Source organism: Physeter macrocephalus, chromosome 1 (genome assembly GCF_002837175.3).
Source record: "Physeter macrocephalus isolate SW-GA chromosome 1, ASM283717v5, whole genome shotgun sequence".
Lineage (NCBI taxonomy): Eukaryota > Metazoa > Chordata > Mammalia > Artiodactyla > Physeteridae > Physeter > Physeter macrocephalus.
Window position 1 is genome coordinate 51,824,112 of NC_041214.2, and position 11,855 is coordinate 51,835,966.

General features: G+C 40.3%; 1 non-coding gene across 1 annotated transcript; it reads left to right on the forward strand.

The window, feature by feature from the left end:
- The first annotated feature begins 11,195 nt into the window (after positions 1–11,195).
- LOC112065058 (U6 spliceosomal RNA) lies at positions 11,196–11,302 on the forward strand. The gene has a single exon (XR_002891815.1). It is a non-coding gene; the product is annotated as a U6 spliceosomal RNA (small nuclear RNA).
- The last annotated feature ends 553 nt before the right edge of the window (positions 11,303–11,855 follow it).

Sequence of the window (11,855 nt, forward strand, 5' to 3'; positions counted from 1 at the left end):
GCTCTTGAAATATGTTTACTTCTTCCACTTCCTCAAAAAAAAATGTTGAAGATAAAAGAGATCAAACACCTTTCGGCAATTGAGGCTTTCCACAATCTTAACTTACCTTGTCACTCATTTCCTTATCCCATTACCACCTCACCTTATTCCCCTCTATGTCTCAACTTGAACCAAGACCTAGCATTTATGACCTTTAGTATATATTTTGACACATGATTCCATACTATCGTGCATTGTTGTTACTTGATTATTCATGGGTGAATTCATTGACTCCTTAAAAATAGGACCATTTTTGCATTTATTTGCATTCTCTACAGAACCTGATAGACACTGTGTATATGGTAGATACGTAATCAGAACTTGTGGACTGAATTGCATGTTTTTCTCCGAGGGCCTTCCATAGGCAGCCTGGTCTTGCCTTCTCCTTTCCATCCAGAAGTCAGTTCCATCTTCAAGTACCTGTCCTATCTCCACAGCCCTCTCTCCCTAATGGAGAGCTACAGGTCCCAATTTATCCTGTTATTTTTGCAGCACTTTGTAGCAGATCAGCCATGTTTCCACTTCTGCTCTATTCTGTGTCCTCACAGTGGGCTACTTAAATAGCCCACAACCTCTGTTCTGTATAGGCCTGGACTGCAGAACAGGAGGCCTGTTGGAATTGCTATACCCAGAGAGTTGCAGTGGGGGGACAGGACCTCACAGAAACAATATAGTGAAGTCATTTGGTGACTGAGTATGGACCAAAGCTCTGAGAGTTTTTGAAGGTGTTTCCAGAAACTGGGCATGTGTGACCAAGAGTTAAGGCCAGTGCCAATTTGATAAACTGAACTGTAAAGCTAACAAAACCACAGGTTTGCTTTTGGAGCTAGATTAAAGTTAGTATCTACTCTCATCTCTTTTATTCAAGCAAGGAAATTAAGGTCCAAAGATGAGGCTGCAAATAGCTACTCAGTAAATATCTGCTGATTGCAAATAATCCAGTCAAGCTGGTCCTTGGATGGATTTATTCATTATGGTACTTCATGTCAAAAATTGGCCAACCAGTCTTAGTTTTAGTCAGCAGTTCAAGAGTAAGAAGAGCTTATTGGCATGACTTCCAAACAGACCACATCAAAGGAGTGTGACCCTGCCAACACCTGGGTTTTGGCCCATTGAAACTAATTTAGGGCTTCTAACTTGCAGAACTGTAAGATAATATAATTTAGTTGCTTTAAGCCACTAAATTTGTTGTAATTTTAAACAGCAGTTATAGAAAACCAGTGCAGTGAGAGTTGCCATTTCCTGATATTCTTTAAGAAGGGCTTCTCAAACTTTAAGATGTATACAAATTACCTGGGTGGAGACTGAGAGCCCCATTTCCAAAAAAACTCCCAAGTGAGGCTGATACTGCTAGTCTAAGAGCTATACTGAGTGGCAAGGCTTTAAAGCACATTAGATGATTTTATCTCTTTTAATAATCTCAGTATGGAGGAAGTGGAACCCAATGGCTGAAAGTATTGGAAGCTCTGTAGTTGACTTACTGGGAAGAAAAAATCCTGTCACTCAATAGCCACTCAAATATAGGCAAATTATTATTATTATTATTATTATTATTTATTTATTTATTTTTTGGCTGCATTGGGTCTTCGTTGCTACACGTGGGCTTTCTCTAGTTGCAGAGAGCGGGGGCTACTCTTCATTGTGGTGCGCGGGCTTCTCATTGCTGTGGCTTCTCTTGCTGTGGAGCCGGGCTCTAGGTGCACGGGCTTCAGTAGTTGTGGTGTGTGGGCTTCAGTAGTTGTGGCACCCAGGCTCAGTAGTTGTGGCTTGCGGGCTCCAGAGCGCAGGCTCAGTAGTTGTACGGCACGGGCTTAGTTGCTCCGCGGCATGTGGATTCTTCCTGGACCAGGGCTCGAACCCATGTCCTCTGCATTAGCAGGCGGATTCTTAACCACTGCACCACCAGGGAAGTCCCGTGAATTGTTTATTGTTAGATTCAACAGATATAAAGTTCTGTAAAATTGCCAAAACAAGTTTTAGACTCACTCTCAATTTCTCTACTTATTGAGGACCGTAACAAACAGTTCAGAGTTTGGTGACAGTCCATGGGCCACTCTCTGAGTGATATTACTCTTTGAATTTTTTAATAATGAATATATATTACTTGTATAATTGCAATTAATTGTTCTAAAAATATCCAGTTCAGTCTGATAATAATAGAAATAGGTATGAGGTACTGAAACGGTTCCAAGGATGGAGTAATTTTACAGACAAAGAAGGTGGCAAAAAGGAGGTGACGTGTGGTCTGGCTTTTAAAGGCTGCACAGGTGTTTGTCAGAAGGATAACTGTGGAGGAGCATTTTAGGCAGAGGAAAAACGGGCCAGGGCAGGGAGGTATGAGATTGCTGGGTGTGTTGAGAAACACAGTGGACACCTGTTGTTTCAGCCTGCCCAGCGTTCAGTCTCCCTTCTTTCATTTTCCCTGGGGGACCCACAACTTCTCCGTTCTCACTGTAGGTGGCTGAGGTGGGGCTGACCTCTTCCCCACTTCCTCCCAGGGACTGGTTCAGGACAACAACCAAGTCCAGGGCTTTGGCTGTACTCCTGGCCAGGGGAGGGAGAGAGGTGCTTGTTCCTGCTGGGACTGCTGAAAGGAGGACGTAAGCCTGGAGCTGCAGAAGAGAACCAGTTTGAGAATGAAGTCAGCAGAGAAAAAGAGCAGAGACCAGAGATGGAAACCCAATCCAAGACTTCATATGGGCCCCTCCTTGTAGTCATATCCTATATGCTACCCCTGGGATTTTCAGTTATGTGAACAGATAACTTCCTTTTTATCCATTTCATTTTAATCCTATCTTAACTGAAAGAAGACTTACACAAGGAATATTCTGGTGTGTGAGAACACAGTGTGTGTACACCAGGGATTGATGAGTCTGCAGAGGTAGGCAGGGGCTGGAAGGTGAAGGACTCAGGAACAGGCCCTCATTTCTAGAGGCTCTCAGGACCTCTGGAGGGTGTAAAGCAATGATTACCTCAAGCTATAATATTAAGAATAATAAAATAAAAGAATAATATTAAGAACATTTACTTCCTCAAGCTTTTCTAGTAGTTTCATTTTTATTATTCTTTGTTTGTTTCCCTCTAACTGGGCCTAGGCAATTAAAAATAGAAAGGGCCAGCAAGTCCCTAAAAATGACATTTTTAAAGTGATTCCATTTTCCTTTTAAGGACTGAGTTATAATTTTGAGCAGTGAAGTAGCTGACCTCATTTAGTAGTGTATTCTGTTTCCAATAAGTGTTTAACACAAGTGGTCTTTCACGGAAGAAACTTTTAGGAATAATGAGAATCAGCTTTTCTGAAGCTCCCTACACATTTAATTAGTTTTCTCAGAGGGAACAGGAGGTAACTTCTGGGAATCTGAGGACCACATTAGCCATTTTGAACATTATGAAATAAAAATAAATAAGCCTCATTAAAAAATAATAAAATAAAAATAAATGAGCCTCATATCAAGTTCCCTGCATCCAGTTGTCACATTTCTTTAATTTAGAACAATTCCCTAGGGTTTTGTCTTTTGATATTTTTCATGATTCCAGGTCAACTATTTTGCAGCATGTTCCTTAATTTGGAGCTGCCAGTGATTAGATTATGATTAGATTCAGGTTAAATATTTTTCCAGGAATACTCCATAGATGATGTTGAATCTTTCTCTAAGCTTCACAGCAAGGGGCACATGACGTCCAATTATTGTCCAATTTTTGGTTAATTTTGATTATTTGGTTAAGGTGGTGTCCACAAGATTTATCCTCTGTAAAGGTACCTGTACACCTCTGTAATAAGTCATCTATGGAGTGATTCTTTGACAACAAATAGCATTCTTAATAACAGATCTTACATGTATTGTTTCAAAGAATAAAAATGGCTCAACATCAAACTTTGTAAAGTTGGAAAGAATTATTTCAACAAACCTCTAGTGAGTACTCACTAAACTATGTTATGCTAAGGTGCTAAGACCAAAGAGGGAAAGACTGACCAGCAAACAGGAGAATTCAGGAGAGTGACAAACACCACATTAAATGTGAGGAAAGGGAAATCCAGAGAAACGAAAGATTTTAGACAATTTTAGATTGAGTGGCAGGGTTAGATTAGAACTCTGGTTTTTCTGATGCCCAATCCAGTGTTCTTTCCATGACAGCATCAAAAGGCTCTATTGTAACACTGTTTCTCCCTGGACCGGTGTAACACTGGTTGTTACAGTGAAAATAAAATAATCCATCTTACTATATAACTAAAAGAACAAGCTTTCTCCAGGTCCACCATAAGATGCTTTAGAGGAATTGTTATTTGGATTTAAATTATGTACACTGTGACATTAAACTCACTGGAGCCCTAGTCTAGTTTTGCCTCAGGGAAATGTTTCCTCATAGTGACAGTGACACACGCACACTACCGAACCAGATATTGATACTCTGCCACACCTTAAAACTACCACAGAGTTCTCAATTCACAAATCAGGAATTCAGAGGTATCTGAATCCTACAGCCTGAGAGCAACTACTTAGAGCTGACATATAATTGCTTTAGTGTACAGTATTTTCATACATATCACTGGAATCTCAAAAGCAATCCAGTTACTCCTTAAGGTGGGAAGCATGAATCAGTGGGAGATGTCTGCTGGGTTACTAATTGCTTTGCCTTTAGGTTTAAAAATATCTAGTGCATACCTAATTTTCAGAACAGAAACATAACGGACATAGTCTTATACATACGTTTAATCACTAGTGTATACTTATTCATTCAGTCCCAGCAGGACTATCTCAGCTTCCAATTTAAAAAAGGATCTGGAGGTGGGCTGTTTTAGGCATTGTTCATGTGATTCCTTCTAGGCTGCTTTGTATCTGTAGACCCGGAAATCCCAACCTGGTCTCTCTTCCTTGGGCTGAGGGAGTTCAGGGAGAAATAGGTGGCTGCAGGGAACAGACAAGCTGGAAATGCTCCACTGTATCCCCTCAATAGTTTCAGGAACTGTTTTTAAACGCGAAGACCAAACATCACTTGCCCTTTGCTCGCCCTTCTCAATAAAGAACCTCACAACATTCTGCCTGCTTTGCGAAAGTGAATTTAATTAGTTATTACAGCATTTACAATTTTTACGGAAGGACTCCGGCGGTAACTCCCTTCTCCAGCTGCTAAAGGGCCATCCCAGATCTAGAGGTGGGTTTCCCGGAGGGCTCTACGGTGGGGGAAGTGAACGAAGGGAGTGGTCAGTTGGAAACCCAACCAACTCGGCGTCAGCCTGGGGCCCACACCCCGCGAGACAAGTGCCGGGAGTGCAGACCCCACCCCCGCCCCGCCCCAAGCCCCGCTACCCCCGCAAAGTTTGACCGCACTCGGCCCGGGAACTATGAACACGTGCAAGACCTGGCTGGGCTGCCGTGGACTCCGGGGGCGTAATGATTTCACAACGGCCATGAGAGAGGAGAGCGCCAACCCCATCATTTCTAGGAAGGCCTGAGCCCGCCAGGCCGCGAGGGCGGCCGGGAAGAGACGCTCACATGCCGGAAAAACTGCACAACTATAGCCACGCCCAGCGCACGCGCGGCGCGCACGCGCGGCGCGCCCTGCCCTCGCGTGGCCGCGGTCGTGCGGCTCCCTCCGCCAGCTGCCGGATCTAGCTCGCCTGCCTTCTCCGTCCGTCCGCCTTCCGCCCCTGCGCAGTCGCGTCGTCGCCCGCCCTTCCCTCCGCCCCGCCTAGCAGCCGGCCTCTTCTGACATCAGCGGCAGAATCCTGCGGTTTAGTCCTAATCTGATGCCGAGTGCAGGGCGGGGGTGGGTAGGAAGGTCGCCTGCTCCTCCCCTGGCCTGAACCTCTCTTGGAAAGAAAACCTCTTTTGTAATTTCCTGACTTCGAATTAAGCCTTTAAACTGTGCCCGTTTCCTAATAAGGGTGAACACGCCCTCTCACCCTAGTTGATCTTACAAACTGGGAGTTCTGTTAAAAGGGAACTGTAAAATGTGTTGTTATTTGGGTTTATTTGAAGGCTTTTGCTTGTCGTTTTTATGTGTGCCCTTAGTGTGCAAAGTGGAAGAGTGACATCCATAAAATGACGACTTTGTGTATGGAGGCTGGGATAAGCAGTACCTAGTCCGGCTTGATGAGATTAATGTGATTTTAACTTAGTTTCCATTTGAATAATCCAGGGGTGGCATTTTGAAAGGCTGGGTATAAAAAGCTGTTAAAGAACTTGAAGCCGTGATTAATCATTTTGTAAGCTGCTTAAAAACAACGTGAAAAGGTATCAGAAATAAAATGAGAATTTAAACTTATAAGGGGCAAAGGTTTTGTCTACATTTTACAGGCAATGAAATTGACCCAAAGATTTCTGTGATTTGCCTGAGAGGGGTGGAATTCAGGCCACTGCTTTCACCATACCAGTACTCTGGCCAGCGTGACTAAGTCTGTCTTTAGAACCCGCTGAGTTTGAGCTTTTATTGCCTCTTTTCTTGTCTTCCTACCTCACTTTTTTCCACTTTCCATGATTTTCGTCTTCTTCCTGAGTTTTCTTTCTCCCCGCCCTCCCCTTTGCTTTCTCTATTTCTTTAACTTCCTCTGTTTTTTTTGTTTTGTTTTGTTTTTTTGTGATAGTTGAGCCAGCCTTTCCTTCCTCCTTTAAATGCCTCTCCCTAAATGACCATAAAAGGAAATAGAAGTTTTAAAGTTTATTTTCTTGTTTTAAGGGTGTTTTGTTTGGGGCGGGGGGGGATTAGTTAGATATATAGTATGTATATAGTTAGATATAAAATTTCCTCTTCTAAAAGCTGCCTCCTACTTCTTTCCATAGATGTTCAGTGAAAGTAGGAGTGTGTAAGAGAGAGAGTAGTGAAGGAAAGAAAAGAGAGGGAGAGACAGGGGAGAGGACAGTGTGTGGTGAGCTGTTTAGAATCAGAAAGAGGAGAAAAATATATATAAACAGAGACATGCTCTAAATTATACAAAACTCAACGTAAAATAACATAGCTGTAGGTAGGTTCTATAAAACTCAAGAAACATCACTTTCAATCAATCCCTGCACATGCCTCTGTGATGCATTGCCTCAGATGAGTTGTGTCTTTCACAGAATAAACCTGTAGCTTTAGCTGCCCCAGAAGAAACAATCACAGGGGTTCTACCTGTGAAATAATAAAATAATATACCAGTGATTGCAGACTACATGCCACCCCGTAGGCTTCTCAACGTGTTGGCCCCTATGCCCAGTCCTGCTGGTGGTTTTTGTTATCGTTGTTCTACACTTGGGGAACTTAAAGCCCAGAGAATCCCTTGCCCAGTGTTAGAGGAGGCAGAACCTTTGCTGCTATTTCCTATTCCATAGCCTCTGAGTGAATATGTATAATAATAAGGAATTAACATCTAATTTAAAATGAATAATAGAGTTCATTAAAGTACACTATTGCCAACTGACTGAAGTATGCTCTCTTATTATCAATTTCTCTCTTTGGTGTCTGTCTTATTCTGCTTGGTTAACAATAACTTGCAGAAGTTGGCTGGAAACATATTTTGTATTTTGCTAAAACATTGAAAGTTACTCCTGAAGTTTGGTTTATGTCTTAGTTCCCTTCATGAAAGAAAATACACTGCTCTGTATTCCATCATTTAAAAATAATTGGAAGCTTGAGGGCATTATGCTAAGTCAAATAAATAAAGAAATAAAGTCAAATAAAGAGGGACAAATACTGTATGATCTCACATGTAGAATTTTCAAGAAGTCAAACTCAGAAACAGACAGTAGAATGGTGTTTACCAGGGGCTGGTAGAAGAAATGTGGAGATATTAGTCATAGGGTACAAACTACAGTTGTAAAAGGAATGCGTTCTGGTCATGTAATGTACAGGATGGTGACTATAGTTAACAATACTGTATTATATACTTGAAAGTTGCTTAGAGAGTAGATTTTTTTATTCCCCCAGCTTTATCGAGATATAATTGACAACATTGTATGAGGTGTGCAATGTGCTGATTTGATACATTCATATATTGCAAAATTATTACCACCATAGTTAGCTAACACCTCCCTCCTGTTACATAATTACCATTTCTTTTTTTGTGGTGAGAATATTTAGGATCTACTCTCTTAGCAACATTCAAATATAATACAGTATTATTAGTTATAGTCTCCATGCTGTGCATTAAATCCCCAGAACTTGTTAATCTTCTAACTGGAAGTTTGTACCCTTTCACCTGTACTTTCCCATTTCCTCCACCCCCTAGCTCCTGGTGACTCTGCTTTCTGAGTTTGGCTTTTTTAGATTCCACATATAAGTGAGATCATACAGTATTTGTTTTACTCTGTCTGACTTATTTCACTTAGCACACTGCCCTCAAGTTTCATCTAAGTTGTCTCAAACAGCAGAATTTCATTCTTTCTCATGTCTGAATAATATTCCATTATATATACACCACATTTTCTTCATCCATTCATCAACTGATGGATGCTTAGGTTGTTTCCAGATCTTGGCTATTGTGAAATAATACAGCAATAAACACGGGAGTGTGGATATCTTGATGAGATCCTGATTTCAGTTCCTTTGAATATATATCCAGAAGTGGGATTCCTGGATCATATGGTAGTTGTATTTTTTAATTGTTTGAAGAAACTCCATACTGTTTTCCATAGTGGCTGCACCAGTTTGCATTCCCACCAACAGTGCAAAAGGATTCCCTTTTCTTCACACCTTTTGCTAACACTTGTTATCACTTGTCTTTTTAACTATGGCCATTCTAACAGGAATGAGGTGATATCTTGTGGTTCTGATTTGCATTTCCCTGATGATTAGTAGTGTGGAGCATCTTTTCATGTGCCTGTTGACCATTTGTATGTTGTTTTTGAAAACTCTATTCCTCTGCCTGCTTTTTAATAAGGTTTTTTGTTGTTTTTGCTGAGTTGTATGAATTCTTTAAGTACTCTGGAAAGACTTATCAGATATATGGTTTGCAAATATTTTCTTCCATTCTGTAGGTTGCTTTTTCATTTCGTTGGTTGTTCCTTTTGCTGTGCAAAAGCTTTTTAATTTGATGTAGTCCCACCTATTCATTTTTGCTTTTGTTGCTTGTGCCTTTGGTGTCATATCCAGGAAATTGCTGCCAAGACCAATGACAAGGAGCTTTTCAGCTATGTTTTATTCTAGGAGTTTTAGGGTTTCAGGTCTTATGTTTAAGTCTTTAATCCATTTTGAGTTAATTTTTTTGAGTGATGTAAGATAAGGGTCAAATTCTTCTGCACGTGCTTATCCAGTTTTCCCAGTAAGAGTAGATCTTAAATGTTCTCAACATAATAACAACAACAAAAAATGGTAATTACTGTATGTGAGGTGAAGGATGTGTTAACTACTCTTATTATGGTAAACATTTAGCCATATATATTTGTATCAAATCATCACATTGTGCACCTTAAACTTATGTAATATTATACGCCAATTATATCTTGATAGAGTTGGAGGAAAAATAAAAAAGAATTATTCATTTCAATGACATTTGGTAGCTGAATAGTAAAAATAGAAAAAATGATAAATTCTATTATTCCCATAATATCTGTGTAATACTATTTGTCTACCTTGAATTCAACAATTCACAGAAGCACTGTTCTACATTTTTTTCACATCTTTCTTTTTCTGAATTTTATCTTATTTATTTGTTTTTTATACAGTTCACATCTTTATTGGAGTATAGATGCTTTACAGTGTTGTGTTAGTTTCTGCTGTACAACAAAGTACAACAAAGTGAATCAGCTATATGTATACATATATCCCATATTCCTTCCCTGTTGAGTCTCCCTCCCACCCTCCCTATCCCACCCCTCTAGGTCGTCACAAAGCATCGAGTTGATCTCCCTGTGCTATGCAGCTGCTTCCCACTAGCTATCTATTTTACATTTGGTAGTGTATATATGTCATGCCACTCTCTCAATTTATCCCAGCTTCCCCTTCCCTCCCTGTGCCCTCAAGTCCATTCTCTATGTCTGCATCTTTATTCCTGCTCTGCCACTAGGTTCATCAGTACCGCTTTTTTAGATTCCATATATATGTGTTAGCACACAGTATTTGCTTTTCTCTTTCTGACTTACTTCACTCTGTATGACAGATTCTATGTCCGTCCACCTCACTACATTTTTAAAAAAATTCTACATTCCAGGTTGGTGATTCTTCAACTTGTATATCTTGTACCTTACCATAAGTTGAGAACCTGGATTCCAGGATGGTAGAAACACAAAGTTTGCTTATTCCAATGAGCATTTTATATATTTATAGGACTTTATCATTATCCTTATCATATACTGTGTTTTAAGGACAAAAAAAAAGCAGGAGCATTGTTGGGGGTTAATTTTATTTTTTGTGGCTTTAAAATACAAACAAAAATAAGGATCATATTAGTTTTTAAAATGTCAGCAATAGTATTAGCATTTTTACTGCTAGAACTGTGAAACATATAGACATGAAATAGCATTATCACCTGAGAAGTTATGCTAATCCATTCTCTTATTAGGAAGCTTGAGGATGCAGTTTACTCACATCTGCATTCATGGGATAAAATTTGAAATGGGGGTTCGAACAGCAAGGTTGACTAACTTTATCCTTCTGTATTATGACTAAGATAGAGGTTTTCACAATTAAGAAGCAATTTGAACAGAAAGCATGAGCAAGGGATGGGCTTTATATGTTTCATTGCTCTGAAGCTATAATAGAAAACAAGTGCAAAGGTTACTCCAGATTATTTTGGAAAAACTTTTATTCCAAAGTATTATAAACTTCCATTCTGCAGATGACTGGAATATTTTTGGATAATGAATCTACCCATTCATATTGATATGTTTGATTATGTTCACAGGTTTTGTGGGTCAGGAATCAGACTGGGCACAGCAGGGATGGTGGACCTCTCCTCCTTCAGATTTCAGGTCTCATCCCTTGGGCTGGGCTGCCTCAGGGCCTGGGACTGCCAACAGAAGTAACTGCACTTGTCTTCTTTATGTGGCTTGACTTCCCTACAGCTAATGTTCTCAGGGTAGTTAGACTTTTACATGGCAGCTCAAGGCTCCAAGCTTGAGTGTTCTAGTGTGTAAGGCTGATGCTGCGTTACCTTTTATGACCCAGCCTGATTATTGTGTCCACTGTAGTCTCTTGGTTGAAGGAGTCATAACCCTGCCCAGATTCAAGAAGTGTGCCCAGTGCTCGCTTTGGGAGCACATACACTAAAATTGGAACAATACAGAAAAGATTAGCATGGCTGCTGCCCAAGGATGACACGCAAATTTGTGCAGCATTCCATATTTTTTGCAACTAGAGATTATCATACTAAGTGAAATAAGAGAAAAACAAATACCATATGATATCACTTATATGTGGAATCTAAAATTCAGCACAAATGAACCTATGTACGAAACAGAAACAGACTCACAGATATAGAGAACAGACTTGTGGTTGCCAAGGGGGAGGGGGGTGGGGGGGATGAACTGGGAGTCTGGGGTTAGTAGATGCAAACTATTGCATTTAGAATGCATGGACAACAAGGTCCTACTGTATAGCACGGGGAACTATAACCAATCTCCTGGGATAAACCATAATGGAAAAGAATATAGAATGAATATATGTGTATAACTCATTTTGCTATACAGCAGAAATTAACACAACATTTTAAATCAACTATACTTCAATTAAAAAAAATGTGTGCCCATAGGACCCCCACCCACCATCACCTCTCCATGAAAAGAGTGTCAAAAGACTTGGGGCCATGTTCTAAAACTGCCACTTACTCTAATACCCAACTCTCTCCCATTCAACTCTAAAAGAATTTTCCTTCAGATGTTTTCTCAAAGTGAATACAATGT